Below are 27,500 nucleotides of genomic sequence, written 5' to 3' on the forward strand. Positions count from 1 at the left end.
AATCGGTGTGTTCTTGTTTATTTATTTATTTTTGTATGCATAGTTGAGGCTTGTGGAAGAGCTAGTACGAGTACACTGAATATATCAGGACACAACAGGACAAAAGGAACAGCAGAGAGAGAGAGAGAGAGAGAGAGAGAGAGAGAGAGAGAGAGAGAGAGAGAGAGAGACAGACAGACAGACAGACAGACAGACAGACAGACAGACAGACAGACAGACAGACAGACAGACAGACAGACAGACAGACAGAGAGACAGAGAGACAGAGAGAGAGTAAACGCCAACAGCAGAGCCTAAGGTCAAGACAGAGGGAGGTGGACAAACAATGGGTGTGGGGAGAAATGGGGGGCAGGAAAGGATGCATGGTGTGGACAAGATGAATATAGAAGGAAACTCTTTGGGTGGGGTGGGATGGGGATGTGTGGTGCGGTTAATGAGGGTAGAAAAAAATCATGGTTTTGAATTTGGGATTATCAGAGATGGTGGTGAACAGCTATCTTGAAAATCTGGAGGGAAGAATGAGATGGAAGAGAATGTGGAAGTTGGTTCCACAGGCAGTAAAGAGGAACAAATGAGTGAAGGTGAGCAGTGATCCTGGATTTAGGTAGTTCACCAGAAGTGGGTTGATAGTGAACCATGTGCGCCCTGCAGAAACCTGGGGGAGGGGAGGGCGGGGGCAAAGCATGGAAAGAGCAGAGGTTGCAAAATACCAGAAAGGAAGGTGGTAGAAGACAGAGACAACTGACCTGTCTGTGATGGCGAAGTGATAGGCCCATAGACAGCTTCATCGTGGGAGATTCCAATAATCGTACAGGCCTTGGTTTCCATGGCATCAAGTTGAGAAAGATGTGAGGCAGAGAAGCCAGTCACGAGGTGAGAGTAGTACTCCAACAAGCTGCAGATGAAAGTGTTGAAGGTGGACAGTTCAGGTGTGCCAAGGAAGGACTTTGTATGACAGAGGATGCCCAGTCAGGGGTGACATTGAAATCCAACATTTAAAAGTGGTTTGCCGAAAACATCATGGCTGATAGTGAGAGCCAGGAGTTTGAATGACTCAACTTTTTCAAGAGGATTGTTAATAAAGTAGATATGAGGGTTTGTCAGATGGTCCTTTCAGAGAGAGATAGTGAGAGTGTGCAACTTGTCAGGATTGAAAGACATTCCAAGTGTTTGACCAGTTTTTTTATTTATTTTAAAGTTCTGAAGAAAGGGAAGAGGCTGCAGCCTGCCTGTCTGAATGATGAGGGATATCACAGCAGAGGGTGAAGTCATCAGCAAATAGATTAAGGAGATTTTCCAGAGTCAGAGAGATCAGTGATTAAGAACAGGAATATGACTGGGTCTACAACACTGCCTCTGTGCACTCCAGCCTCGACAGGGAGAGGAGATGAAAGGATTCCATTGAGTGCCACATATTGGATACGAGAGTAGAGGAAGTCAGAAAGCCATGCGTGGAGTTCGCCTTGGCAATGTTTGGAGAGAAAGGCAGGAAAGCGGACTGTATAAAAAAGCATGACATATGTCCAGGGAGACGGCCCTGATCTCATTTCTGACAATGAGGGCCTCCATCCGTTGTTTGGTGAGTAGAAGCATCATGTCCAAGGTGGAGTGATCTGGTGTGAAATCAAATTGGTGATCTGAGATGAGATTGATGGAGAAAAGGAAGGATTTCATATCAACTGTGATGATTGATTCCATGACCTTGTCGGAAGATGATGGAATCCATGACCTTGTCGTAATTCCGTGGAGTAAGCTGATGGGCCTGTAGTTGTCAGGTCAGGCCAGATCAGATCTGTAATTTGCTACAGGTATCCTGGAAACCTGTACTAACCTGTTCCATTGTCGGGTTGTCGGCGACTAAACCGTCTCCCCCACCAGGTTTTCCGGTGAGGACGGTGTTTGGATCTGGACACCCAGCAGGATTAAAAACAAAATCTGTCAAAGGGCGGAGGAGCTCCTTTTGAGCCAATGGCCATCCATATCTAGTGCCCAACACTGTCTGTGGACGTCTAGCTGCAGTTGGGTTACTTCTTATTAGGAGGTTGGTGGCAGGATTTGCACTCCGGCCACCGTAAAACCCTTCATTCCGCAAAACATTCTTGAAGCATAAAAAAAATCTAAAAACCCATTCCGTGGCAGTACATCCTATGCAGCTTCCCTTCGCAGGGCAGCTCACCGGATGACGGGATTGGGACAAAGCCTTCGGGACCCCCAATCTTAGATGATAGGAGAGAAACCACAGGGTAACATTCCTGGGTCAGATTGCGGGAGAGTGTGGCGGAGTGGTGCTGAGCCGTTGTCCACCTGACGGCAGTCTCCTTGGGTTAACCTGAGGCAGTCCCTTGGGATGGGTGCCTGGAATGTCCTATCCCTAAGAGAGGATGATCACCTGTCTCTGTTATCATCTGAGCTCAAGCGTTTGGACATCGGTATTGCAGCACTCTCTGAGGTTCGGAGACTGGATTGTGGTGAGATCATGGTGGGTGGTTACACCTACTATTGGTCTGGTCGCTCTGATGGTGCCCATGCCCAAGGAGTTGCTGTAGATGTGTCCAATAAGCTGACTCCAATGATAATTGAGGTAACACCGGTCAACGAGCATATTGTGAGATGAAGGATTCGTCACTCCTTGGGTGTCATTTCCTCTTCTCTCTAATTATGCTCTGACTGAGGCATGTGATCTCACTGTGAAGGACGCATTCCATGCCATGCTCGATTATGTGGTTGATCACTGCCCCAGGCGAGATACGCTTCAAGTCTTGGGGGATTTCCATGTATCCATTGGAATTGATCATGAGACATGTGTTGACATCATGGACATCATGAGATCATGAGACATGAGACATGTGTTGGTCCCCATGGGTCTGGAACTGTGAACCTGAATAGCACTAACCTGAATCGCACTAACCATGACTTTGCAAGAAGTCATGGACTTAGGGTGGCCGATTCATGGTTTCAGCGCCCACAAGCTTATCGCTGGACTTGATATTCCAATGCTGGTGGTGTGGCAAAGGAGATTGACCATGTGCTCGTTGATGGTCACTGGAGGATGATCCAGAACTGCAGAGTCCACCAATTGATGATAAATGGGGTTTCTGGGACACCCATTCAAATGAATGGGGGGAAAAGGGAAAAACCTTCTGACCCAATCCCCAAAAGCCCAAAATAGGAGACTCATTTTCTCCCCACCTATCCCCTCCCCTCCCATACAAACAAATGTAAAATTGAGACTCATTTTCTCCCCACCTATCCCCTTACCTCCCATACAAGCAAATGCAAAATTGAGACTCATTTTCTCCCCACCTATCCCCTTACCTCCCATACAAGCAAATGCAAAATTGAGACTATGAAAGATTGAGACTTACTGATTAAAGCACTTCTTCCCTTTTATATTTTCATTCCACTCATAGCGATCCAACGAATATTTACCCATGTTCTACTTTAGGGAATAACTTAATTTTCTTATAACATTCATTTCCATCGAGTATATTCACAAAGAATAATTTGAAACTTGGTTCTTGGTTTAAGTGTCTTTGTTGTGCAGAAATGAAATGATAAACTTCTCTTTATGCTCTTATTTGACCACCTCCTGAGCCACATATCATTTCGAGATTGTAGTGAATTGTTTTCCATTGTTCAATTCATAACCATCAAAGTTTTCAGTCCATTCAAGGATATTTCTTTTTTTTTCTTTATATCCTCCAACTTATTTGTAATTAAATTTATCCTCTTATTTGTTTTATCTACTTTTACCCTTATATTTCTTCAATAAGACTTATTTGATATTTCTCACATTCTTTATGTTTCCCATTTAAATACCAAGGCTGATTGCATCTCCACTCTTTGGTTTGGTTATTGCTTGGTTCTATCATTTATAAATCAGCAAAAAGACAGTGGCAGCCTGTTAAAATTCCCAACCCAATATCTTCACACTTATACTTATAAACATAAGGGAGACTATTGATTCCATTCTCTAAAATATATCTTTTATCATCAAAAACTCCTAATGCTTTCTTATTTATCTCTTCTGTATATAATTGATGTTTATAACTTCTTATTGTATTCATTTTTTCTGTACTCTTCCTTCTTTAAGGTTAAACAGTTGTAATAATGTTTAAAGTTTATTGTTTCCTTGATTATATTTTTCTTTATTCCCTTAAGCTTCTTATCACACCTTTCAATGTTATTATTATCAATATACGTGAAAGCATAAGACTTTGATCTCAATCTGATAAATTCACTCATGACCTTCCCACCCAATTCATCTTTAAACTTACCAATAACCTTTTTATTCTTTGATGAAAACAACACACCACCTGGCTTATAATGACTTGTATCATATATATTAATATTATCAATCATATCCTCATCTACATCACTTGTCTTAATTTCTAATATAAAACTATCTGTATCCATATATATAACAATGACACATTATCCTTATACTTTGATTTTAAATTATTATAGTAATAGTCATACATTAACGACTTTGACAAGTCAAGAATTGATGTTCCTATATAAATAAGTTTATCCATTTCAATACTCTCTTTTTTCAAATGAATAGCACAAAAGTTCTCTGAAAACACCTCCACTCGCTCAAAACTTGGTCTACTAATTAACTTTGAAGCCTGTTTCCAAGATGTAGCAAGTCTTATGTTTTGTCGATTCCTCACTTTTTCCATAGTCTTTCCAAATACAGCATTATTCATTTATTTGTAAAAGTCCTTCTCAAAATCTGTTTTTGCTTCTGTTCTCCTTTTTGTATCAAAATCAATATACTTCTTCAACAAATTACTTTCAAAATCCTATAAATTTTCCCAACTGTGTCTGTGGACTTCTTCCTGCGTGCAATTGGGTTACTTCTTATTAGGAGGTAGCAGATGCGCTGTTCTGGCACATGCTCCCATATCTGACCTGACCTGATAGTATCTCTGTTGGAACAGAAGACAGTTATGATACCGAGAGCTTCTGTTCTAACGATAGTTATGAAACCTCTTATTAGGAGGTTTAAATTTCAAAATACTATGAATTTTCCTCACTCTCAACCCAGCAGATAAATATTGCCTCAAGTTCCTTTGATGTAAAACATAACTTTCTTTATCATTTAATGTAGTAAGTAGTTTTTCTGTAGATTTACCTTTCATATTAAATGACTTGGTAATCACTTAACCATTCTTTTCTTGGACTTTCTTTATCAGGGGCATAAGGTAGGTCTTTATGTTTGTGATGAAGTTCTTCTGCATATTTTAAATCAACCTCAAAATAAAATCCAACTTCAGCTTCATCCAATTCTTTTTGAGAGGAGACAACAATGTCTTGTAAAACTTTTTTCATAATGTTTTTCTTTAACCCATTTAAGTTTTCCATAAGGGAAAGATTGAGACATAGCCCACCCATACAAATTGTTAGCATCATAATACATCAGGAAAGAGTTGTCCTCATTGTTATTATCATCAGGAAGATATTTGTTGTTTGCTTTCCCATATCTCTTGGAACATACTTGAGATATTCCTCCTCTTTTAGCCCTCTATATCATTAAAAGCATATCTATATCACTGATTAATTCCAAATTTTGTTTTGTCATTTTTAACATGGCACTCCAAGCCAAATCCGGGACTGTGTAATAGTGAGCAGGGTCTAATCCATAATAATTTTTAGATCCTCGTGGAGGATCTCTAAGTCTTACTCACGTTGTTGTTCTTCATCTTCTTCTTGTGGACTTTTTTGTTTCACAGCCTACAGTTTTCATCAAAACTTCCTGAAACGGCATATATATGTAAAAAATACCCTGTGCAGACAGTAACCATCTTCGATTTTGAAAATTCCTCCAAGAAAAAAAGTTATGACTTCAAAATATCTCCACTAATGGAAATCGCCTAAAAATTATCTGCGAAACTAGGCAAGCTTTTTGAATTTTGTTTGCGGGAATCGAACAGGGCATTAGCAGAGATGAATTACCGCACATATAATACATCACTATGATGTCATATCGATTTTTATGACGTCATTCCTATTTTTTGACATTTTTGTTTCACAACCTAGAGTTTTCATCGGATCTTCGTGAAACTTGCCATGTATATGCAGAAAGCCCACGCGCAGGCAGTAACCATCTCTGATTTTGGAAATTCTTCCTAGAAAAAAAGTTAACATCATAATATCGCCGCTAATGGAAATCGCCTCTACCATTATCTCCGAAACTAGGCAAGCTGTTAGAATTTAGTTTGCGGGAATCAAGCCGGGCATTAGCACAGATAATTTATCGCAAACCTGATACATTACAATGACGTCATATTCGTTTTTATGACGTCATCATTAAGAGGACGAGGATCTTAGCTCATTTGAGCTTGTTATTATGACAGACTGTTCTAAAAGTTTCAAACACATCAGCCAATAACAATACATCAGTTTTAAAATACAAATCATGATATTCTCCAAGATTCTTTATATTAAATTTCTCCCAAACCTTTTTAGCTTGTGTATAATATCTATCGGAAATATGAGTTTTATTCAACTTGCTATAGAAACTTTCCCTTGAAGGAAGTTGCGTTTCTTTAAACTTCTCAAATGAATCCATTTAGTCATATGGACATATTCCCTTTTGTGATAAGAGATCAATCTCTTCTTGATTTGAGAAATATGATTAAAGATTCGGTAAGTTTTTAATATTTGATGCTAAGTTAGATAATTGACTTGCTATAAACTTGTATGTGTCAAGAAATCTGATATGGGTTACAGGGGATGTATGAATTGTTTTTGTGAATGAGATGTATTTTGATCTGTGTTCAGAATGGCAGAAATATCTCCAGATGTCTTTGAAAGTTCATTTATAAATTGATGTGTGTCATAGTGAGCGTTGTTGTGAAGAAAGACAGGAATAAAGTTTGGGGGCTTGTAATTAAGATTACAACGGGAATGAGCTGGACTTCTATATTTTCCAGTGAGATGACAATGATCCCAAACTTTGACCTCTCCCTCAATTTTCTCCTCACAAACATGACAGATACTGTTCTTTCTAAATTTCTTTTTCTCTCCCTTTGCTAATTACATTGGTTTATAGGTTTTAACCATTATTTCTCTTAGTCTTATGCAGTCTTTTTCCAATCGTCTTACAAACTCCTCTGAGGAATCTTCTCCTCTATAAAGTTCAAACTTGTATTCATCACCAACAGATGATTTGATATAATAACACAAACCACAAGGAGTATTTATTTGGATTTGGAGAAACAGTATCTATCTTTTCAAGGATACTTTCAAAATCAGCATACATCACAAACGGATGTTTTATAGATTTGTTAAAATCTTTGAGTGATATGTTTGAACCTGCTTTTGGTAAATTGATTATGGTTGATTTATGATTTCAACAATATATCGAATGTTGATTTAATCGTTCTTTTGTGTGAAAGGAGTTGAGACATCTCTTACAAGGATACGTTTTACATTTTCTCTTGTATAGTTGTGATTTGGTTAATCTTGATAAAAATTTGATGAAAGCATAATGTGATTTTTCCTTTGAAGTAAAGTAGAGAAGGTCAATGTGTGTTTCATCATTTTTATAGTTGTTTTACATTTTTAAGATCTGAACTTTGTTTGTATCCATTAATCCATATACATTAACAGATAAATTATTCATTTTCTCAAATTTAGGAAACTCTTTCAATGACATTGGAAACGTTAAATCTTTAACATTTAATCTATTCTCGTATTTCTTATAATGTTCAACCCTTTCAGGTTTCCATTGTGGAAGATGTAAGTGAGCAAGAACAGACCATAGAAAACATTTATTATCTTTGTTTTGAATATTAACAACCACTTTCTTAAGTTTTATCTCTTTTGGTAAATCAATACAATAAGAAGCTTGAAGAGGATCTGATTTTAAGATGTGTATATCTAATAAGATTATTTTTGTAATAGCAAATTCACTACCTACTGCAGTGTTATCAACATCTTGTACTTGTCTCTGGAGTTCATCATAAACATCACATCTTACAAAATCTTGAAATGATGAGATAAAGTGAGGGTTTGTCCTCATATAGGGTGTAGTTTCATCACCTTCTCTTACCATATTTAATTTCACTCCCATATAAAACTTTAAAGATTTCATTTCACTTATTGCCTTTAATTATAGTTTCAATACTTTGTTTAACCATATCAACAGCTTCAATGATTGAAGATGGTCCAGGGTCTTGAAAGCAAAACAATCTTATTTTTATATATCCTTTAAATTCCCCATCAGTGTTTTCAATGGATAATTTAGTGGCACCTTCCCTTTCTTCATTAATCTTGTGTTTGCGTGATTGAAGGTGTTTATTATAAAAAGATTTTTAAAAGAATATCATTATCACATCCATCACAATGTTTCGTTTCTTGGTCAAGTGGAGATATTTGTTTGAAAAGATTGAATGTGTGTTTGTTGGTTTGAAGGTGTTTTTTATAACATTTATATTCATGATTACAAATGTTGCAGTACGTTGTATTCACCATATTTAGATAAAACTTTGCTTAAAATAAAATTTTCTTGATGAAAATCCCGTTTAATTCAGAGGTGAATCTGTACTTAAAACCATTTTGTCCTCCAACTTTTTTCACTTAATAAATACAATGTATCAAGACACAAAAGACAAGTCTCAATCAATCTCTTCATTTGTAAAAGATACTGAGAAATATGTCGAGGATATAAAATTGAATAAAGATAAATATAACACTATTGGATAAAAACAATTATGGTGAATAATATGAGTTCTTCAATTTCGTTCAGTGGAAGGGCTTTTAGTATATCTGGAAGAACATCAATTAAAGTAGCTCGGACAAAAGTTTCTCCACTCCTTCTGGCAATGTATTCAAAACTCGAAAAAGCAATGAAACAAGAAAAAGTATCAAAAAAGAAAAACCTTATGGATGAAGCTTTAGATAGAAAAGAGAAGACCATGTGTAATATGCAAGGAGAAATTTGTATTTTTTTCAACAACCCTAAAAATGTAAATCCTGATGACATAAAGGATGTTAATATGCCAGGTGAAATGACATTTCATTCAATTGTAGTTAAGGACCATTTTAAAATTACCTTTAATCTAAAAAATGTGGTAGTTGAATCTGTTCATGGAAAAAAGTATACAGATATAGATGGTAATGTTTTTTCTACTAATTAAATAGGAGTCATTATTCAACCGAAGATTTTGAAGATTATGAGAGTGATGATAGTATCCTTGTCAAAGGGCGGAGTAGCTCCTTGTGAGCCAATGGCCATCCATATCTTGTGCCCAACTGTGTCTGCGGACGTCCTCCTGCAGTTGGGTTACTTTTTATTTGGAGGTTAGTGGCAGGATTTGCACTCCGGCCACCGTAAAACCCTTCATTCCGCAAAACACAAAAACGCAAAAAAAATCTGAAAACCCACTCCGTGGGAGTACCTCCTGTGCAACTTCACTTCGCAGGGCAGCTCACCAGATGATGGGATTGGAGCAAAGCCTTCGGGACCCCCAATCTTTGATGAAAGGAGGGAAACCACGGGGTAACATCCCTGGGTCAGATTGCGGGAGAGTGTGTCGGAGTGGTGCTGAGGTGTCGTCCACCAGACGGCGGTCTCCTTGGGTTAACCTGAGGCGGTCCCTTCGGGTGGGTGCCTGGAATGTCCTATCCCTAAGAAAGGATGATCACCTGTCTCTGTTATCATCTGAGCTGAAGCGTTTGGACATCGGTATTGCAGCACTCTCTGAGGTTCGGAGACCGGATTGCGGCGAGATAATGGTGGGTGGTTACACCTACTATTGGTCTGGTCGCTCTGATGGTTACCATACCAAAGGAGTTGCTGTAGCTGAGTCCAATAAGCTTGCCCCAATGATAATTGAGGTAACACCGGTCAACGAGCTTATTATGACACTAAGGATTCGTCACTCCTTAGGTGTCATTTCCTGGTCTCTGTCTATGCTTCGACTGAGGCGAGTGACCTCACCGTGAAGGACACATTCTACGCCACGCTCGATTCTGTGGTTGATCAGTGCCCCAGACGAGATACACTTCTAGTCTTGGGGGATTGCAATGCATCGACTTGAACTGATAGGGATGGTTATGAGACATGTGTTGGTCCCCATGGGTCTGGAACTATGAACCAGAATAGCACTAAGTTCCTTGACTTTGCAAGAAGTCATTGACTTAGGGTGGCTGGTTCATGGTTTCAGCGCCTACAAGGTCATCGCTGGACTTGGTATTCCAACGCTGGTGGTGTGGCAAAGGAGATTGACTATGTCCGTGTTGACGGTCGCTGGATGATGATCCAGAACTGCAGGGTCTACCACAGTGCTCGTTCCTCAATACTGACCACCTGCTTGTTGTAGCAACTCTAAAGCTGCACCTTAAATCCTCGAAAATGGTGCCATCCCAGCCTAGGCTGGATGTTAGCAAGCTCAAGGATGAGAGAGTAGCTGAGGAGTTTGCGAACAGGCTGAGTGGACATTTTAGGTGTATGGGTGCTTTGGGGGGTCCTGAAGAGTTGTGGAGTGCCTTCAAGACCACCTTCCTTGATGTTGCCGGTGGATGTCTTGCAACTCACCGCAGGACAAAGAAGAATTTTGTCTCTCAAGGGACACTGGATTCCATTGACCAGAGTCGCAGGGTCAGGCTGAATGGCAGAGCTGAGCTGTTCAGGGAGCTGAGGCGTAAAACTGTATGTGCACTAAGGGTGGACAAGGAGGCCTATGTGCGAGGAATCTGTGAGGGGGTAGAGCATCACCTGTGGACAGGTGATTCTTGTCCCGCTTACAGGGGAATTCGCGCATTGCGTTTATCCAAGCCCATCCCTCAGAGCACTGCAGTTAGAGCAGAGAGTGGTAGGCTCTTGACAGAGGAGTCTGAAGTGAAGGCCTTCTGGGCAGGTTACTTTGAGCGGTTGTACCAGGCTGATCCCCCAGCTGTCGAGTTGGACGTCAAGGGTGTTACAATCCCTGTTGCTGACCCTCCAATCAACTGTGGTCCACCTTCGCTTGTGGAAACACGGGCTGCGGTGAACAGGTTGAAACGTGGTAAAGCTCCAGGGTTCTGTGGCGTCCATGCTGAACTTCTCAAGGCTGGTGGAAATGCTGCACTCATGTCGTTACATGCAGTTTTGTGCTCTACCTGGAACACAGGCATCATCCCAACTGATTGGAAGAGGGGCCTTGTTGTTCCTCTCTGTAAAGGGAAGGGTGATCGCCAAGATTGTAACAATTACCGAGGGGTGACGCTGCTCTCGGTGCCGGGCAAGGTCTTTGCTCGGATAATTCTTGATAGGGATCGCCACCATCTGCTTGAGCACCAGCGTCCAGAGCAGTCAGGCTTTACACCAAAGAGGTCAATGATTGACCGTATCCTTGCTCTTTGTGTCCTCACCGAACGCAGACGAGAGTTTCGGCAGGGGCTGCTTGCAGCCCATGTTGATCTCTGTAAGGCGTTCGATTCAGTCAATCGGGATGCCCTCTGGAGGATTCTTGGTCTTCGTGGGGTGACACTAAAACTGATCGATCTGATGTCTGAACTCTACTCTGGTACTGAGAGTGCTGTGAAGTGTGGTGGTACCATCTCTGACTTATTTCCAGTTGTTACTCGAGTTAATCAGGGGTGTGTACTGGCCCCCACACTTTTCAGCACTTGTATGGACTTGGTTTTAGGAAGGATGTTGGAACGATCAACCTGCGGTGCATCGTTTGGGAATGACCAGATCTTAGACCTTGATTTCGCAGATGATGCAGTCATTTTTGCGGAGACTTTAGATATCCTTTTGGGGGCCCTTGAGGTGCTGCATGAGGAGTCAGAGCTGCTGGGATTACGGGTTTCTTGGGTCAAAACTAAGATCAAGTCTTTCAATGACATCTTGGATGCTGCTGTCCTGTCTGTCTGTTTGTGGTGAGGACGTTGAGGTCGTGGAGAGATTCACTTACCTTGGCAGTGATATTCATGTCTCTGCTGGCTGTGAGTCAGAGGTCAATAGATGTCTGGCTCGGCCCTGAGGAGTCATGGATTCACTGGATCATGGGGTGTGGCGCTGCCGGTACCTGTGCGGGAGAACGAAAGTCTGAGTCTTCTGGTCCTTGGTTCTTCCAGTCTTGCTCTATAGATGCGAGAGTTGGACTCTGACCAAGGATCTGAGATGGAGACTTAATTCCTTTGGTACCAGGGCTCTTCGGAGAATCCTTGGCTATCGCTGGTCAGATTTTGTGTCCAACGAGCGGTTGCTGAGAGACTCGGATGAGATTTATTACCTGCATGGTCTGTGAGGGTCAGTTGCGGCTGTATGGACATGTGGGTCGTTTTCCTGATGCTGCTCCTGCTCACCAGATTCTCTCAGCAAGGGAGTCTCGTGAGTGGAGGAGGCCAATGGGCTGACCACATGCCTCGTGGTTGCAGCAGGTTGACCAGCATCTCAAGGAGATGGGGATGGGCCTGACATCTTCCTGGGGGAAGGCCAGACGGAGGCCCATGGAGTACCGGTGGAAAGTGGACGCAGCGACGTGCTGTTCTGGCACATGCTCCCATATCTGACCTGACCTGATAGTATCTCTGTTGGAACAGATGACAGTTATGACACCGAGAGCTTGTGTTCTAACGATAGTTATGAAAGTAGTTTTATAGATGATTGTGAAAGCACCAATGAAAGTACTGAAGATGATAACGGAGATTAATTTTCTTTGAAGTTAAGTTTTACTTTATAAACATGAATAGCTTACTAGATTTTGTGCCTCTTGAATTTCCTGATTCTCCACATGACAAATCTGAGAATTGGCCTGCGTGTGAAAGACGGGGATTAAACACAGTCAAAAGCCTATGAACAATTTATGTTCTGTGATTACCTTCTAATTAATGATAATAAGGAATATAATTATTTGATATTTACACCAAAAAGAATTACTTTACAAGATTGATTTGAGAAATGAATGTAAAGTATGAGGGTGATAATACACCTTTTCTTACAAGAGAAGAGACTGAACAAATGACGGCCATGTTTCGTGGATTGATGATTTATATTATTAATGATTGTCATTTTCAGGGAAATATCAACACAAGATATTGTATAAATAAAATAATGGATTATCTGGAAATTATACCTGAACTTAAGATAAGACATAGAGTTTCTAAAAAAGCCAATAATAAATTAAATAACATGTTTTTCAAATATATAAATGAATGATTTTTTACCTATTTGGGAAAATAAGATAAAATTTAACAACCATAAAAATCTCCCAAATTCATTAAGATGTCTCATAGTTGGTTCAAGTGGATGTGGAAAAACCTGCTTACTTTTAAAAATGCTCCTCACTCCCAACTTTTTAGATTATGATAATTTAATAATTTTCACAAAGTCGAGTTTTCAACCTGAGTATCAACAACTCTCACAAGGTTTTAATGCTGGTCTTCAAAAAAAGATATAAGCGGTTTATTTAAACTTCAAAACAAACAAAATAATTACAACATTGAAGATATAATACAACTATTTTGTGATACACAGAGATATAAAAAGAAATCAAAGCCGATAACTTGTATTCTTCATGATAATACGGAAGATATTCCTTCTCCCCAAGATTTGGATAAATAAAAAAAGAACCTCGTTATCTTTGATGATTGTGTTAATGAGAGAAACCAAACGGCAATGGATAGCTTCTACACAAGAGGGAGACATTCTTCTTGTAATTGTATTTATCTTCGTCAATCGTACTTTCAACTCCCTCGTCGCTCAATAAGAAACAATGCTAATACTTTTATTTTATTCAAGTTAATTCAATAGATATAAACAATTTTTGGAGAGACAATTGTTCTACATTATGTAGTAAAAAGGAATTTGGGGAATATATGAAGCACATGACTGAAAAATATAAATATATTGTGGTGAAACAAGATGAGATATTAAGGGATATATATTTTTATTTTAGAAACAATTACACATGTATAAATGGCAACTATTATTATATGTCTTGTGAGTAAATCTGCTTCTGGAAAAAATTATCATAAACTAAGGTTCTTGAATAATACAAATGAAAATATTGTAAATTTTCAAAAAAAACAAATGTGATTCATATTGTATCTTCAGCAACCAGAGTAATAAGACCTGGAGAAGTAGAAGGTGAAGATTATTACTGTATTTCAGTAGAGGAACATATGCGAATGAGGAATGAAGGTCAAATATTTGAGGAGGTTTCTCTTGGTACAACAGAATATTCACATTGTAAGAGTGAGTTAAAGAAACTAAAATCTGGTGGTCTTGGGATATTTGAAACTAATCCAGAAGGAATGAGACAAATTATTAAACATCTGAGTGGTAATGGGATTAACATTTTATCATTCGGTTTTGATGTTGATGAAGAAACTCAACGCAAGCGTATGAAAAGCAGAGATACAAGTATTAATGAAAAAGAAATTACAACTCCTATTAATGTTAATAAAGAATTTGATTAAATATTTAAAGAAAATGATTTATTTGAACACATCCACTTTAATGATGAAGAAAAGGAAAATTTCCCTGTTGACCTTTATAATTCAGTGAATGATATTTTCCAATAAATAAATGGATGCGAAAGAAAGAGCAAAAAGAGTTAAGGAGCATCAATAGTTGGTTTAAAAGGTTGTAAAACAACAGGAAGACATGAAGAAAAAATGCAGACAGAAACTAACAGGTGAAGAAGCATTTGAAAGAAAACAAGATAAATTTTTTAAACCACTTTTAAAAACTTCCCAAGAAATAATTATAGATGCTTCCACAGTTCCCACAATAGAATATACTCCTAAAAAAATTCAAATGTTAAAAGATTTCAGTCAAATGATGGAGGAAGAATTAGAGCATACAGGAGAATTAGAATATGATGATGAAGGATTATTTCAACAACTGGAAGGGATTAATCAACCCCCTGATTATATTGTGAATGCTCTTCAAAACAATGAATATTCAGTGAATTCAAAAACCAAAGCAGGACTCATTCCAACAGAACAACCAGCAATATTTCATCTTGTTCAAGAAAAGGAATTGATATTTCATGATGAATTAAAGTTCTTGAGTTCTGCTCAACCCCCTGTTAAATTAACCCCCAGATTAATGTTTCTTCTAACAAAAGATGGAAAACCAGGTTCAACTGTGAGGGATGAATCAAATTATTTTGAGAAACCATTGGATATGAAAAATAAGGATGATTGAGTATATATTGATGTAGCCTGGTGTAGGCGTAGTGGTTAGGGTAGCGGCTTGGGATCCAAAAGGTCCTGAGTTCAATCCCCGTTGGCCGCTTGAATTAATCCACACCAGGAGGTTGACTTAGCCTGTCATCCTTCCAAGGTCGGCGAAGTGAGTACCAGTGTACTGGGCCCGGTGTATGCCCCGGTTAGAATAGGTGTACCATATCACTGTGTCATTAGAGGCGACCAGGGTTGCGTCAGGAATGGCATCCGGCACAAAACATTTGCCAAATCATTATGCGGATCATAACGGATGATCCGCTGTGGCAATCCCTTACAGGAGCAGCCGAAAGAAGAAGAAGAAGAGTATATATTGATCTGCTGGACTCTCTTAATTATAGGGTTTGTCTTTCTGGTAAAAGTAGGAAGAATGAGAAGGAGAAACACATTATTCAGGCTTTAAGTAGGCTTGGTTCAGGTGTTAGTTTTCTTCCAAATGACCCATCACAATTAGTTAATAGACTTATTGCTGTTAGGTAGTAAGAAGGCTGGAAATAACAATTGTTTTAATGAAGCATCAGCCATTTTAGACCAGTTGATGAACATGAAAATAATTAATAAATGCCAATACGAAGACATTTTATCTCGTACTAAATACGATGAGAAGCACAATCCTGAGTTTTAATTTCACAACAAGCGACCACACATCTTCATTTCCACACCCACTACAACTTGACGCAACAAAAGAATATGAGGCGTCTTTATTGTCCATGGAAACTTTTAATACCTTGTTTAATATCACCGAGAAAAATGACAAGTTTAGTTATAATCCGGGAAGTGGATACAAAATGATAAGTTTCACCCAGAGCATATGAGATTTCTCAAATATCTTCCGAAATTGCTCGCCTTATGAAAGAACAGGTTAATGAACCAAAAGATATTGTTATGGATATTCAAAAACATACTTCAAAATCAACGATTAAACTTAGAAATAACTACAAGGTTGATTTCACAATTGATAATTCATTTAGAGAGTTATTGGGTTTCTCCTCAAAAAAGATTGAAACTAATGGGACGTTTTATAGTGATAATGTCATTCAAATATCCTCAGGCATAAATTCAGTATTAATTCACTGTGATTTGATTGATGGCGCTTATAATGATGGAATAAGAACAAATACAATATTTTCATTCAGTGCATACTCAACCCCAATTAGTTATAAATTCAATATGGAACCCAAAAATCTGGTTTGTCAACCTGTGTCAGGAAAAACTATATACAGAGTAAAGTTTCGGATAACCGACCAAGATAATCGCATGATTTCTTTTAATGGAGAAATTATGTTGTTGTTCATCTTTCAGCTGCTCCCGTTAGGGGTTGCCACAGGGATCATCCGTTATGATCCACATACTGATTTGGCATAGGTTTTATGCCGGATGCCCTTCCTGATGCAACCCTGGTCGCCTATTACGACACAGGGATAAGGATTGGGTTTCGCCATTATTCGGGGCTGCCCTACACCCTCTCATAGTGTGGCCCAGCGCAGAGCTCCCGTCCTCAAGCGATCCTCCAACCCAAGCCTCCGAGTAGCCGGATTACAGGCACACGCCACTACGCCCGGTTTAATGGAGAAATTATATCCATCAGAATTCACCTATGTGAAGTTTTCCAAAAAATAAATATGATGGTTATTGTGAGGAAACACGAGTTGGGAAAATATAAAATAATTACAGGGATGGGATGTTCCTTTCCCCATACTACAAGGGTTATGGTATGTATCTTGGTAGAGAATACTATAAACCTAAGAGGCAAAGGGGTGTAGGACATCAATTTAGAAAAAAAAGGAGATGGGATAATTGATACTCTAATGGGTATAGGTTCAACTATTCTTAAACATAAAGACCTAATTGGTTCAACTGCTTCTGCTGTGGGAAATGTAGTGGGTGCGATAAAGAGTATAAAAGATGCCCAAAAGGAATCTCATAAATTGTAAGCAATAACAGAAATTAAGAAAGGCAAAACTCAGTTGTCTCCCCAAGAACGACAGAAAATAAATAAAATACTTGGGTCAGGATTTCAAAAGTTTTAACATCTTTTTTCCTAAATAAATACAAATATGGAAGCAATTGATAGTATCTATGATTTGGATGATAACATTGTCATCTTAAACTCTACTAAAAAAAGAAGATTACTTCAAGGTCAATGCCATAACTGGAACAGTTCATAGTCTCCATGTAACAAGAAAACCGAGAGTAAAAATATCTCGTATGTTAAAAGTAAAAATAATAGGGTTATACAAAAAGGTACATGTTCAGTGTGTGGCTCAAAAAAGAGTGAATTCATCACCAATCGCAAACGAGGGGGAGATATACAAAAGTTTTTCTCAGGAAGTAAATTTACAACAACTGGAATACCAGGGGAATTACATCTCCCAGGTTATTCTTTCTGTGGTCATGGAACAATCTTGAATAAAAGATGAGATGAGGCTGACAATCCTAAACCGTGGAGCAAACCTATCAATAGGGTTGATGAAGTGTGCATGAGGCACGATATTGATTGGGAAAATAGCACAACGTTGGAAGAAAAACATGAAGCCGATAGAGAAATGCTGTATAATTTGTCTCTGATACAAAATCCAACCTTGAGAGAAAAAGTTGATAGGTTCATCGTGAAGAAGATGATCAGTGCTACATTGAAACTTGGGCTTGGAAATTCAAAAAACTTAAAGCCTCTAATGATGTCATTAAGATTGAAGAGCAATTAGCTGATGAATTACATAAACCAATAATCACAAAGTTTCATAGAAGGAAGGTTTATTCCAAGGAAGTTGATTATATCTGGTCCGCTGATTAAATTGAACTCAATTTTGATAAGGGGTACAAGTATGCTTTAATCGTTATTGATTTGAGGAGTAGATATGCATGGGTTGTCCCTTTAAAAAACAAAACAGTTAATACTCTTATGTTAGCTTTCCAACAGATATTCAATAAAAGCAAGAGAAAACCTAAAAAATTGTGGACTGATGAGGGTACAGAGTTCTACAACAAAACATTTATGAATTTTCTTTAAAATAACAACATGACATTGTACAGCGCCTTTAATGAAGGAAAAGCGGTTGTTATTGAGCGTTTTAATCACACTTTAAAAGAGAGACTATATAAAAAAATTAATTCAACTCGGTTCTCAACAATGGTTATCTTTAATTCAGGCCTTTGTAGATAAGTACAACAGCACGATTCATACCTCAACGAAAACGAAGCCATCAGAAACATTTACAAAATTAAAATATGAAAAAGAGATTAATGTCAGAAAGCCTAAGTTCAAAGTTCGTGATATAGTAAGAATATACAGGTGAAAATCTCATTTTGAAAAAGGTTATACCAAGCGATGGACAAATTAACTTTTTTAAATTGTTGATGTCGTCAGGACAGTTCCTTGGACTTACAAATTATGTGATTTAAAGGGGGAAGAGATTTTAGGTTCATTTTATTCACAGGAACTACAAAAGACAAAGATAAATTGAAAAAAATATTTTTTGACTCCATCCCTTTTTGACTCCATCCACGCAAACCCCACCCACGCAAACCCCACCCACGCAAACCCCACCCACGCAAACCCCACCCACGCAAACCCCACCCACATAAGCCACATCCACATCCATCATATCCACATAATTAGTGATTAGTTTATTAGTTCCCACACACAACAGGTTTATTTAATTATTAAAAAATTGCTGCACCCACACAAGCCACTTCCACACAAACTCCACCCACACAAGCCCCACCCACACAAGCCCCACCCACACAAGCCCACCCACACAAGTTCCGCCCACACAAGTTCCACCCACACAAGCCCCACCCACACAAGCCCCACCCACACAAGCCCCACCCACACAAGTTCCACCCACACAAGCCCTACCCACACAAGTCCCACCTCCCCTGTGCACCCCCACATTTGACCCAACACCCCCTCATCCCACCACCCATCCTTCCCCACACACACACACACAGGGAGGGGAGGGGAGAGGGATGAGGGGGGTGGTTGGTCGTTGGGGGAGCGCACCTACCACCCAACCCTAACCTTCCCCCAACCCCCCCCTCCCCTTTACATCTCCTTTATTCTTTTCTTGTAATTCAAAATCGGATAATTATAAGGAAAGATTATATAATAACACAAGATTATAAACATTGAACAAAATCTTCTTTCACACCAGTCTGATGGTTTGTGATTTTAAAACTCGGTTAACATATTCTGTTCAAAACAAAAGAGGGAAGAACAATTAGGGTATATAAAGATGATTATATTATGATATTAATAAAATAATAAATGTAACATTTACCTCCAGAAGATTGAGTGTTGTGTTAGATTCCTCCAGAAGATTAAGTTGTGTGTTTGGTTCATCCAGACAGGTGTTTAAACTGAAAAATAATAATAACAAGTCTGAAGACGATGATGGTTCACGGGCGGTATTTGACGATGTAGATTGTTTCAGAAGTCAAGGATGAGACAATGTGATAATGTTTGACCAAGTTATAAAAATGATCAACATGATGTGGTACGAGTGACAGGTTATTAGCTGCAAAATGTCGAAAACCCGGTTTCGTTCAACAACTTTAAAAATTTGTCCTTTGTGAACTTTAAAGGTCAAAGGTCAAGGATTATGACCTTTGGTGCAAAACTTATAACGTCATATAGGGTATATGGCATTTCACACTCCTGGGATTATCCATACTTTGATGAAATCAGCGTAAAAACAAACTTGAAGGGGACACTACGGGCAAGGTGTTCAAGATAGAGCAAAATGGTTTCAAGACTTTAGGTGGGGAATGACCTCAAGATTATGCATAAAAAATATTGTCATCCCAGCTCTCAAAGTTTGGGCGGTCACATGATTTTTATGTCAAAATTCGAAATTTTCTAAGTTTGTGACCTTGTGACCTTGACCTCGGGACGAAAATGAAAAATAGAGCTCCTTGGGGCTATGCAGGTGCCATTGGGCGAACCAAATACTGAGACCCCTGCCAGATTCGACTAACCCCCGAGGAGAAGATGCAAATTGAAATCGGCTACCCCCTAAAAACACAATTCGCAATTTTCTAAGTTCGTGACCTTGGGACAAAAATGAAAAATCGAGCTCCGTGGGGCTATGCAGGTGCCATTGGGCTAACCAAATACCGAAACCCCAGCCAGATTCGACAAACCCCTCGGAGAAGATAATTTTTATGTCAAAATTCGCAATTTTCTAAGTTCCTGACCTTGTGACCTTGACCTTGGGACGAAAATGAAAAATCGAGCTCCGTGGGGCTATGCAGGTGCCATTGGGCTAACCAAATACCGAAACCCTTGTCAGATTCGACAAACCCCCTGGGAGAAGATGCAAATTGAAATCGGCTACCCCCTAAAAACACATGTTTTTGGGGCGTGGCTCCGCCCATAATGGGCGCACCACGCCCATTCTCAGGAAAACACAACTAGATCATGATATAAACCTCCCACCAAAATTTTACCAGGATCGGATCAAAACCCACGGAGCTATGCTCGGGACAGACAGACAGACAGACAGACAGACAGACAGACAGACACACAGACACACAGACACACAGACATACACAGACAGACACACAACAATAACGAATATAGTGGTCACTTATTTTATTGTGAACCAATAATAATAATGAGTCAACACTCAAGAGAGATATTGACAGAGACATAGAGACAGAGATAGAGACAGAGGGAGAGAGAGAGAGAGACAAAGACAGAGACAGATACACACAAACACACACACACATACTCACACACACTCACACACACACACACACACACACACACATACACGCGCACACACATACACATATACACATATGCACACACACACACACACACACACACACACAATAATTTCTCACCTTTGACTCTACTCATTCAAGGTCAGAGTACGTGAGAGAACTTCTTTCCAGCCAACAATGATGTCATTCAATTCTATTCTGAATGATTGAATGTCTTTAAAGAAGTCATTCATTTTTTGCCACTCGTGATATGTAAACGCCTCCTGTTCCAGATCAGTTATTTACGATGTTCTTCTTGGGGACAACCTGTTCGAAAAAGACACAATAATTATTGGTTGTATAGTGATTTAATTCTGTATAAAACAACAAATAATGAATGTATATATTTCAATATAAAACAAGGATCTCACCTCTCATCTTGTGAAAATGATTGATCTGCAAGGTTGTAGTAATAATCTGAACGCTCCATATTCGAAATATAACACACTTAGCAAGTTGGTTTAAATTGGCAAGTTGATGACATCAATGAAATGTGAAAACTTTTTTTTTTTTGAAATGTCATTTTTTTTGAAAATTTTCAGGGTGTGTCTCACATAGGAAATGAGTCGCATTTTTGCTTTGAGTGAGGGAACTTGGCTGACTCCAGACTGACTCATTTTAAAACAGCTTGCTTCAAATGATTTTGAGCATTTCTGCACAACAAAGACACTTAACCAAGAACCAAGTTCCAAGTTATTCTTTGTGAATATACTCGATGGAAATGAATGTTAAAAGAAAATTAAGTTATTCCCTAAAGTAGAACATGGGCAAATATTTGTTGGTTCGCTCTTTGAGTGGAATGAAAATATAAAAGGGAAGAAGTGCTTTAATCAGTAAGTCTCAATCTTTCATAGTCTCAATTTTACATTTGCTTGTATGGGAGGGAAGGGGATAGATGGGGAGAAAATGAGTCTCCTATTTTGGACTTTAGGGGTTTGGGTCAGAAAGTTTTTCCCTTTCCCGAATTCATTTGAATCGGAGTCCCAGAAACCCCATTTATCATCTACCTCCACCGGAGTGCTCAGTTCCTCAATACTGACCACCCGCTTGTTGTGGCAACTCTTAAGTTGCACCTTAAATCCAGGAAAATGGTACCATCCCAGCCGAGGCTGGATGTTGGCAAGCGCAAGGATGAGAGGGTAGCTGAGGAGTTTGCGAACAAGCTGAGTGGTGATTTGGGGGGTCTGGGTGCTTTGGGAGATCCTGAAGAGTTGTGGAGTGCCTTCAAGACCGTCGTCCTTGATGTTGCCGGTGGATGTCTTAGAACTCACCATCGGGTGAAGAAGAATTTTGTCTCAAAAGGGACACTGGATACCATTGACCAGAGTCGCAGTGTCAGGCTGAATGGCAGAGCTGAGCTGTTCAGGGAGCTGAGGCATAAAACTGTACGTGCTTCAGGGTGGACAAGGAGGCCGATGTGCGAGAAACCTGAGAGGGGGTAGAGCATCACCTGTGATCAAGTGATTCTCGTCCTGCTTACAGGGGAATTCGTGCACTGCGTTTAACCAAGTCCATCGCTCGGTGTACTGCAGTTAGAGTAGAGGTTGGTAGGCTCTTGACAGAGGAGTCCGAAGTGAAGGCCCGCTGGGCCGGTTATTTGAGTGGTTGTATCAGGCTGATCCATGAGCTGTTGAGTTGGACGTCAGGGGTGTTACAATCACTGTTGCTGACCCTCCAGTCAAATGTGGTCCACCTTCGTTTGTGGAAACACAGGCTGCGGTGAACCAGTTGAAATGGGGTAATGCTAATGGGATCTGTGGCATCCATGCTGGACTTCTCAAGGCTGGAGGAAATGCTGCATTCATGTCATTGCATGCAGATGTGTGGTCTGCCTGGAACACAGGCATCATCCCAACTGACTGGAGGAGGGCCCTCGTTGTCCCTCTCTGGAAAGGGAAGTGTGGTCGCCAAGACTGCAACAACTACCGAGGGGTGACACTGCTCTCAGTGCCAGGCAAGGTGTTTGCTCGAATAATTATTATTGATAGGGTTTGCCACCATCTGCTTGAGCACCAGCATCCAGAGCAGTCAGGCTTCCCACCAAAGAGGTCAACGATTGACCATATCCTTGCTCTTTCAGTCCTCACCGAATGCAGACGAGAGTTTCAGCAGGGGCTGCTTGCAGCCTTTGTTGATCTCTGTAAAGCGTTTGATTCAGTGATTCGGGATGCCCTCTGGAGGATTCTTGGTCTTCGTGGGGTGCCACCAAAATGGATCGATCTGATGTCTGAACTATACTCTGGTACTGAGAGTGCTATGAGATGTGGTGGTACTATCTCTGACTTATTTCCAGTTATTACTGGAATTCATCAGTGGTGTGTACTGGCCCCCACACTTTTCAGCACTTGTATGGACTGGATTCTGGGGAAGATGTCAGAGAAATCAAGCTGTGGTGCATCATTTGGGAATGTCAAGATCTCGGTCCTTGATTTCGCAGATGATGCAGTCATCTATGCGGAGACTTTAGATATCCTTTTGGGGGCCCTCAAGGTGCTGCATGAGGAGTCAGTGCCGCTGGGATTATGGGTTTCCTGGGTCAAGACTAAGATCCAGGATTTTGATGACATCTTGGATGTTGCTGTCCTGTCTGTGCCTGTTTGTGGTGAGGATGTTGAGGTCATGGAGAGATTCACTTACTTGGCAGTGATATTCATGTCTCTGCTGGCTGCGAGTCAGAGATCAATAGACGTCTGGGTCAGGCCTGGGGAGTCATGGATTCACTGGATAATGGGGTGTTGCGCTGCCGCTACTGTGCAGGAGGACGAAAATCCAAGTTTTCAGGTTCTTGGTACTTCCAGTTTTGCTCTATGGATGTGAGACTTGGACTCTGACCAGGGATCTGAGATGGAGACTTAATTCCTTTGGTACCAGGTCTCTTCGGAGAATCCTTGGCTATCGCTGGTCGGACTTTGTGTCCAACAAGTGGTTTCTGAGAGAGACTCAAATGAGATTTGTTACCTGTATCGTCCGTGAGCATCAGCTGCGGCTGTATGGACATGTGGCTCGTTTTCCGGACGTTGATCCTGCTCACCAGATTCTCTCAGCGAGGGAGTCTCATGAGTGGAGGAGGCCAATGGGCCAACCACGTGCCTCGTGGTTGCAACAGGTTGATCAGCATCTCAAGGAGATGGGGATGGGCCTGGCATCTGCCTGGGGGATGGCCAGACGGAGGCCCCTGGAGTACCAGCGGAAAGTGGGCGCAGCGACGCGCTGCTGTGCACATGCTCCCTGACCTGACCTGACCTCTAGTTGAGGGGATCATTGTTTGTCCTTTTTTATGTAAAGCAGTTATGTTGCTGGATTTCCAAACAGATAGAATATGACTGACCAAAAATGATAGTGGGCAGAGAGAGGATGTGAAAGAGTTGAAGCGTAGGCTTTTATGGACGCGTGAGTTGAAGCCATCCGGTCAAGTTGCATAGTCAGAGTCGAGGGTTGAAATAACCTTCTCTACCTTCTCAGGTGCAAAAGTCAGAGTCCAGGAACAGTTGGTTATGGCAGGGAAGGATGGGTACTGAGAGTGAGGGGTTGGGGACACATGATTTGGAAGCAAACACAGATTTGAGACATTCAGTCTTCTTACGAGCGGAGTCGGCTGTGGTATCATTTGAAGAGAGTGAACTAATGGAAGGGGAGCATACACCAGAACCAGATTTAACAAGACGCCACCGGGTTTTAGAGGAGGGAGACAAGTTTGAAAGATCATTCATGAGGTTGCATGGACAGATGTTGTTTTCTAGCTCTGCTGAGAGTGGACACACTCTTGTTGTGGACATTTTTGAATGCACTGAGATCGCCTTCAGTTAGATGAGCCTTCCAGGAAGAGAAGTCAAGTTGTTTCAGAGCAACTCCCTCACTTCAGGATTCAGTATACCATGGGTATACCAAGGGTTGGAAAATTGAAGATGAGATGGGATGAATCTGTGCATGAGAGGGAGCAGGTTTCTGTGAAAGAATTCCCAGGCTCAGTTAACATCAGGGACAGAAGACATGGGATATCAGTCCTGAAGAGAGATGGCTGCTTGCAGTCCCAGCCAATGTGCTTCATTGAACTGCCACACTCGCCGGTGTTGTGGCAGCTCTCTGAGAATAGCCAGTGAGATGTTGACTTTCAGAAGCATATGACCAGATGAACCAATTAGAGCAGAGGAAGAGCAGAGGAGGCATTTGGGGGAAAGGTAGTCATCACCAAGTGCAGAAGGAAGGATTTTCCATTGGTAGAAATCCAGATTGGAAAGTTCACACATTGAGTCAGTCCCGTGGAGTCACAGAAGTCCATTGCTGAAGTTCCTTGGATGATGAGAGAGATACCAACACCCAGTCAAGTTGCGCGGTGACAATTAAAATTGCCACATATGAGGAAGAGAGAGTTGGGATGAGTGGTTAAAAGTTTGTCCATCTTGGCTGAGAGATGTAAATGAAGTCGTCACTGTTGGGAGGATGGTACTCCACACAGGCGAACATGAAGTTGGAGCGGAGGGGAAGTCGCAGCCAGACATACTCCTAAAAGTTGGGAGGTGCAAGATCAATACATGGACAGTGAGAAATTGAGTTCTTGAAGTACAGTGCAACAATGCCGCTGGGGGCGTGGTTCAGGACGATGGAATTGGAGGACACAATAACCGGGGAGAGCCACAAAGGAGTCAGGACATCCTATGGAAGGAAGAATTATGTTAAACATATGATGTCTGCTTTATCAGCAACAGCCTGGATTGAGAGATCTGTCAGGTTAAAACGGAGACTTTGGATGTTTAAGATCCACACAGTTAGAGATAGGAAGAGGAGGTGTTGGGGGAGGGGGGTGCAGGATGGGAGAGGGGAGGATTTGCTGGGATATGGTGAGGCTTTGGGGGGGGTATGGGTGAGGTGAGGGGGAAGGTTTGAGTGTGTGGGGTGTGGGAGAATGTTTGTGAGTGTGGGGGAAGGTTTTAGAAGGTGGAGTGAAGGGGATGCAGAAAGGAGGAACAATAATCTTTGAGGGGGCAGGGTGGGGGGTGGATGCTTTTTCTGATTCTAAATTCCCAACTTTGACAAACGGAAAGAAAGTTCAACGGAAGGGAGATATAAAATCGCTTGTTAAACTCACGGAATAACACAGTGCTGTGCGAGGAGGTTGGTGAACCAGGCTCAGAGCAGACAAACACCTCAGAAAAATATTAATTTTGAAGAAGAAGAAAGAGACTACATACTGTGGTGGAGAATAAGTGCATGTGCAGCGTGTCTGGAGATACAAGGGTTTAAATGCATTCTTAAAATTATTTTTCTGATGGGTATTCAAAATCCAGAAAGGAAGAAGCAGTCTGTTTGTTGGCATAAGTTCAGATTTTGTTTTTGCTGCTGATAAATTATTTGTTTTTTGCTTCCAACCAGATATCAGCCCAGCTGGGGGCTTGTGTGTGTGTGTGTGTGTGTGTGTGTGTGTGTGTGTGTGTGTGTGTGTGTGTGTGTGTGTGTGTGTGTGGGTGTGTGTGTGTGTGTGTGTGTGTGTGTGTGTGTGTGTGTGTGTGTGTGTGTGTGTGTGTGTGTGTGTGCGCGTCCGTCCGGAGCCGAAACTCCAAAATGATCGGATGCATTTTTTTTCATATTCGGCACATGTATGCAACTTGGCATGGGCGATTCTTAAAATTTGAGAATTAATTCCGATTCTTCACAAACATCAACTCAATTCGTCCTTGTCACACGCCCAACCTGCTCAACCAGTTTCATTCAAATCCGTTTTGAGATAACTTTTGGTATCCTGCAAACAGGGGTGAAAAACCTAACCTCCATCCTTCTTCGGTTCAGTGGCGGATGGAATCAAGAAAAATACCGAGTGTAAAATTTATGTTCATGAGTAAATATAATCAGTGGTATGTCATATTATAAATCATGCCAAATAGATGAAAATTGCTTCAAATTAATCCAAACCTCCAGAAAAATCGTAATTTTTTAAAAAATTATATGAAAACAAAATTAAACCCAGTTTACCCAAGCATTTTACCATGTGAGACATAATCCGTGGCGATGCTCAACATAACACTCAGGAGGTGCGTCTGATGTTTAAACAACGAAAGTGGTCATCATTGGTTAGATATTTATCAGTATGCTATCTTGATGAGGGTAAATAAGACTGAAATCCGGATAGGCAGCTCTGTTTGATGTTTGACTAATGTTGAACAAGTAATCTTTGTCTGTTTGACAGAGTCACTGGGCCGAGGCCTCTGAGTTGGAGGTGACATTATGGTGTAGGACTATGTCTATTGGAGATCGGGGGAGTGCTTGTCACACTCCACATGTTTTGATATGTGTATGTGTATATATATATATATATATATATATATATATATATATATATATATATATATATATATATATATATATATATATATATATATATATATATATATATATATATACACATATACATACACGAGGTCCGTCCAAAAAGTAAGGGGAGTGACTTCACAGAAATTTTATTCCAAAAAATATATTGAAATCACAGCTTGTCCCCTTCAAAATAGTTTCCCTCCAATCTCACACACTTGGCCATCCTCTTCTTCCACGCTT

General features: G+C 40.5%; 1 protein-coding gene and 1 long non-coding RNA gene across 12 annotated transcripts in view; both read left to right on the forward strand.

The window, feature by feature from the left end:
• Positions 1–8,524, forward strand: part of LOC147009698 (uncharacterized) — an 8,796-nt gene extending 272 nt beyond the window's left edge. The window contains exons 1-2 of the long non-coding RNA XR_015052914.1: positions 1–5; positions 7,728–8,524. The exon at positions 1–5 is cut by the window's left edge and continues 272 nt beyond it. This is a non-coding gene — a long non-coding RNA (uncharacterized LOC147009698). The remainder of the gene's footprint in view (positions 6–7,727) is intronic.
• LOC147009697 (beta-galactoside alpha-2,6-sialyltransferase 2-like) overlaps positions 1–27,500 on the forward strand; it is a 109,318-nt gene that overhangs the window by 55,587 nt on the left and 26,231 nt on the right. The gene's annotated exons all lie outside the window — the stretch shown is intronic.

The sequence above is a fragment of the Eptatretus burgeri genome, chromosome 17, assembly GCF_056783735.1.
Source record: "Eptatretus burgeri isolate ZD-2024b chromosome 17, Ebu_testis_v1, whole genome shotgun sequence".
Taxonomy (NCBI): domain Eukaryota; kingdom Metazoa; phylum Chordata; class Myxini; order Myxiniformes; family Myxinidae; genus Eptatretus; species Eptatretus burgeri.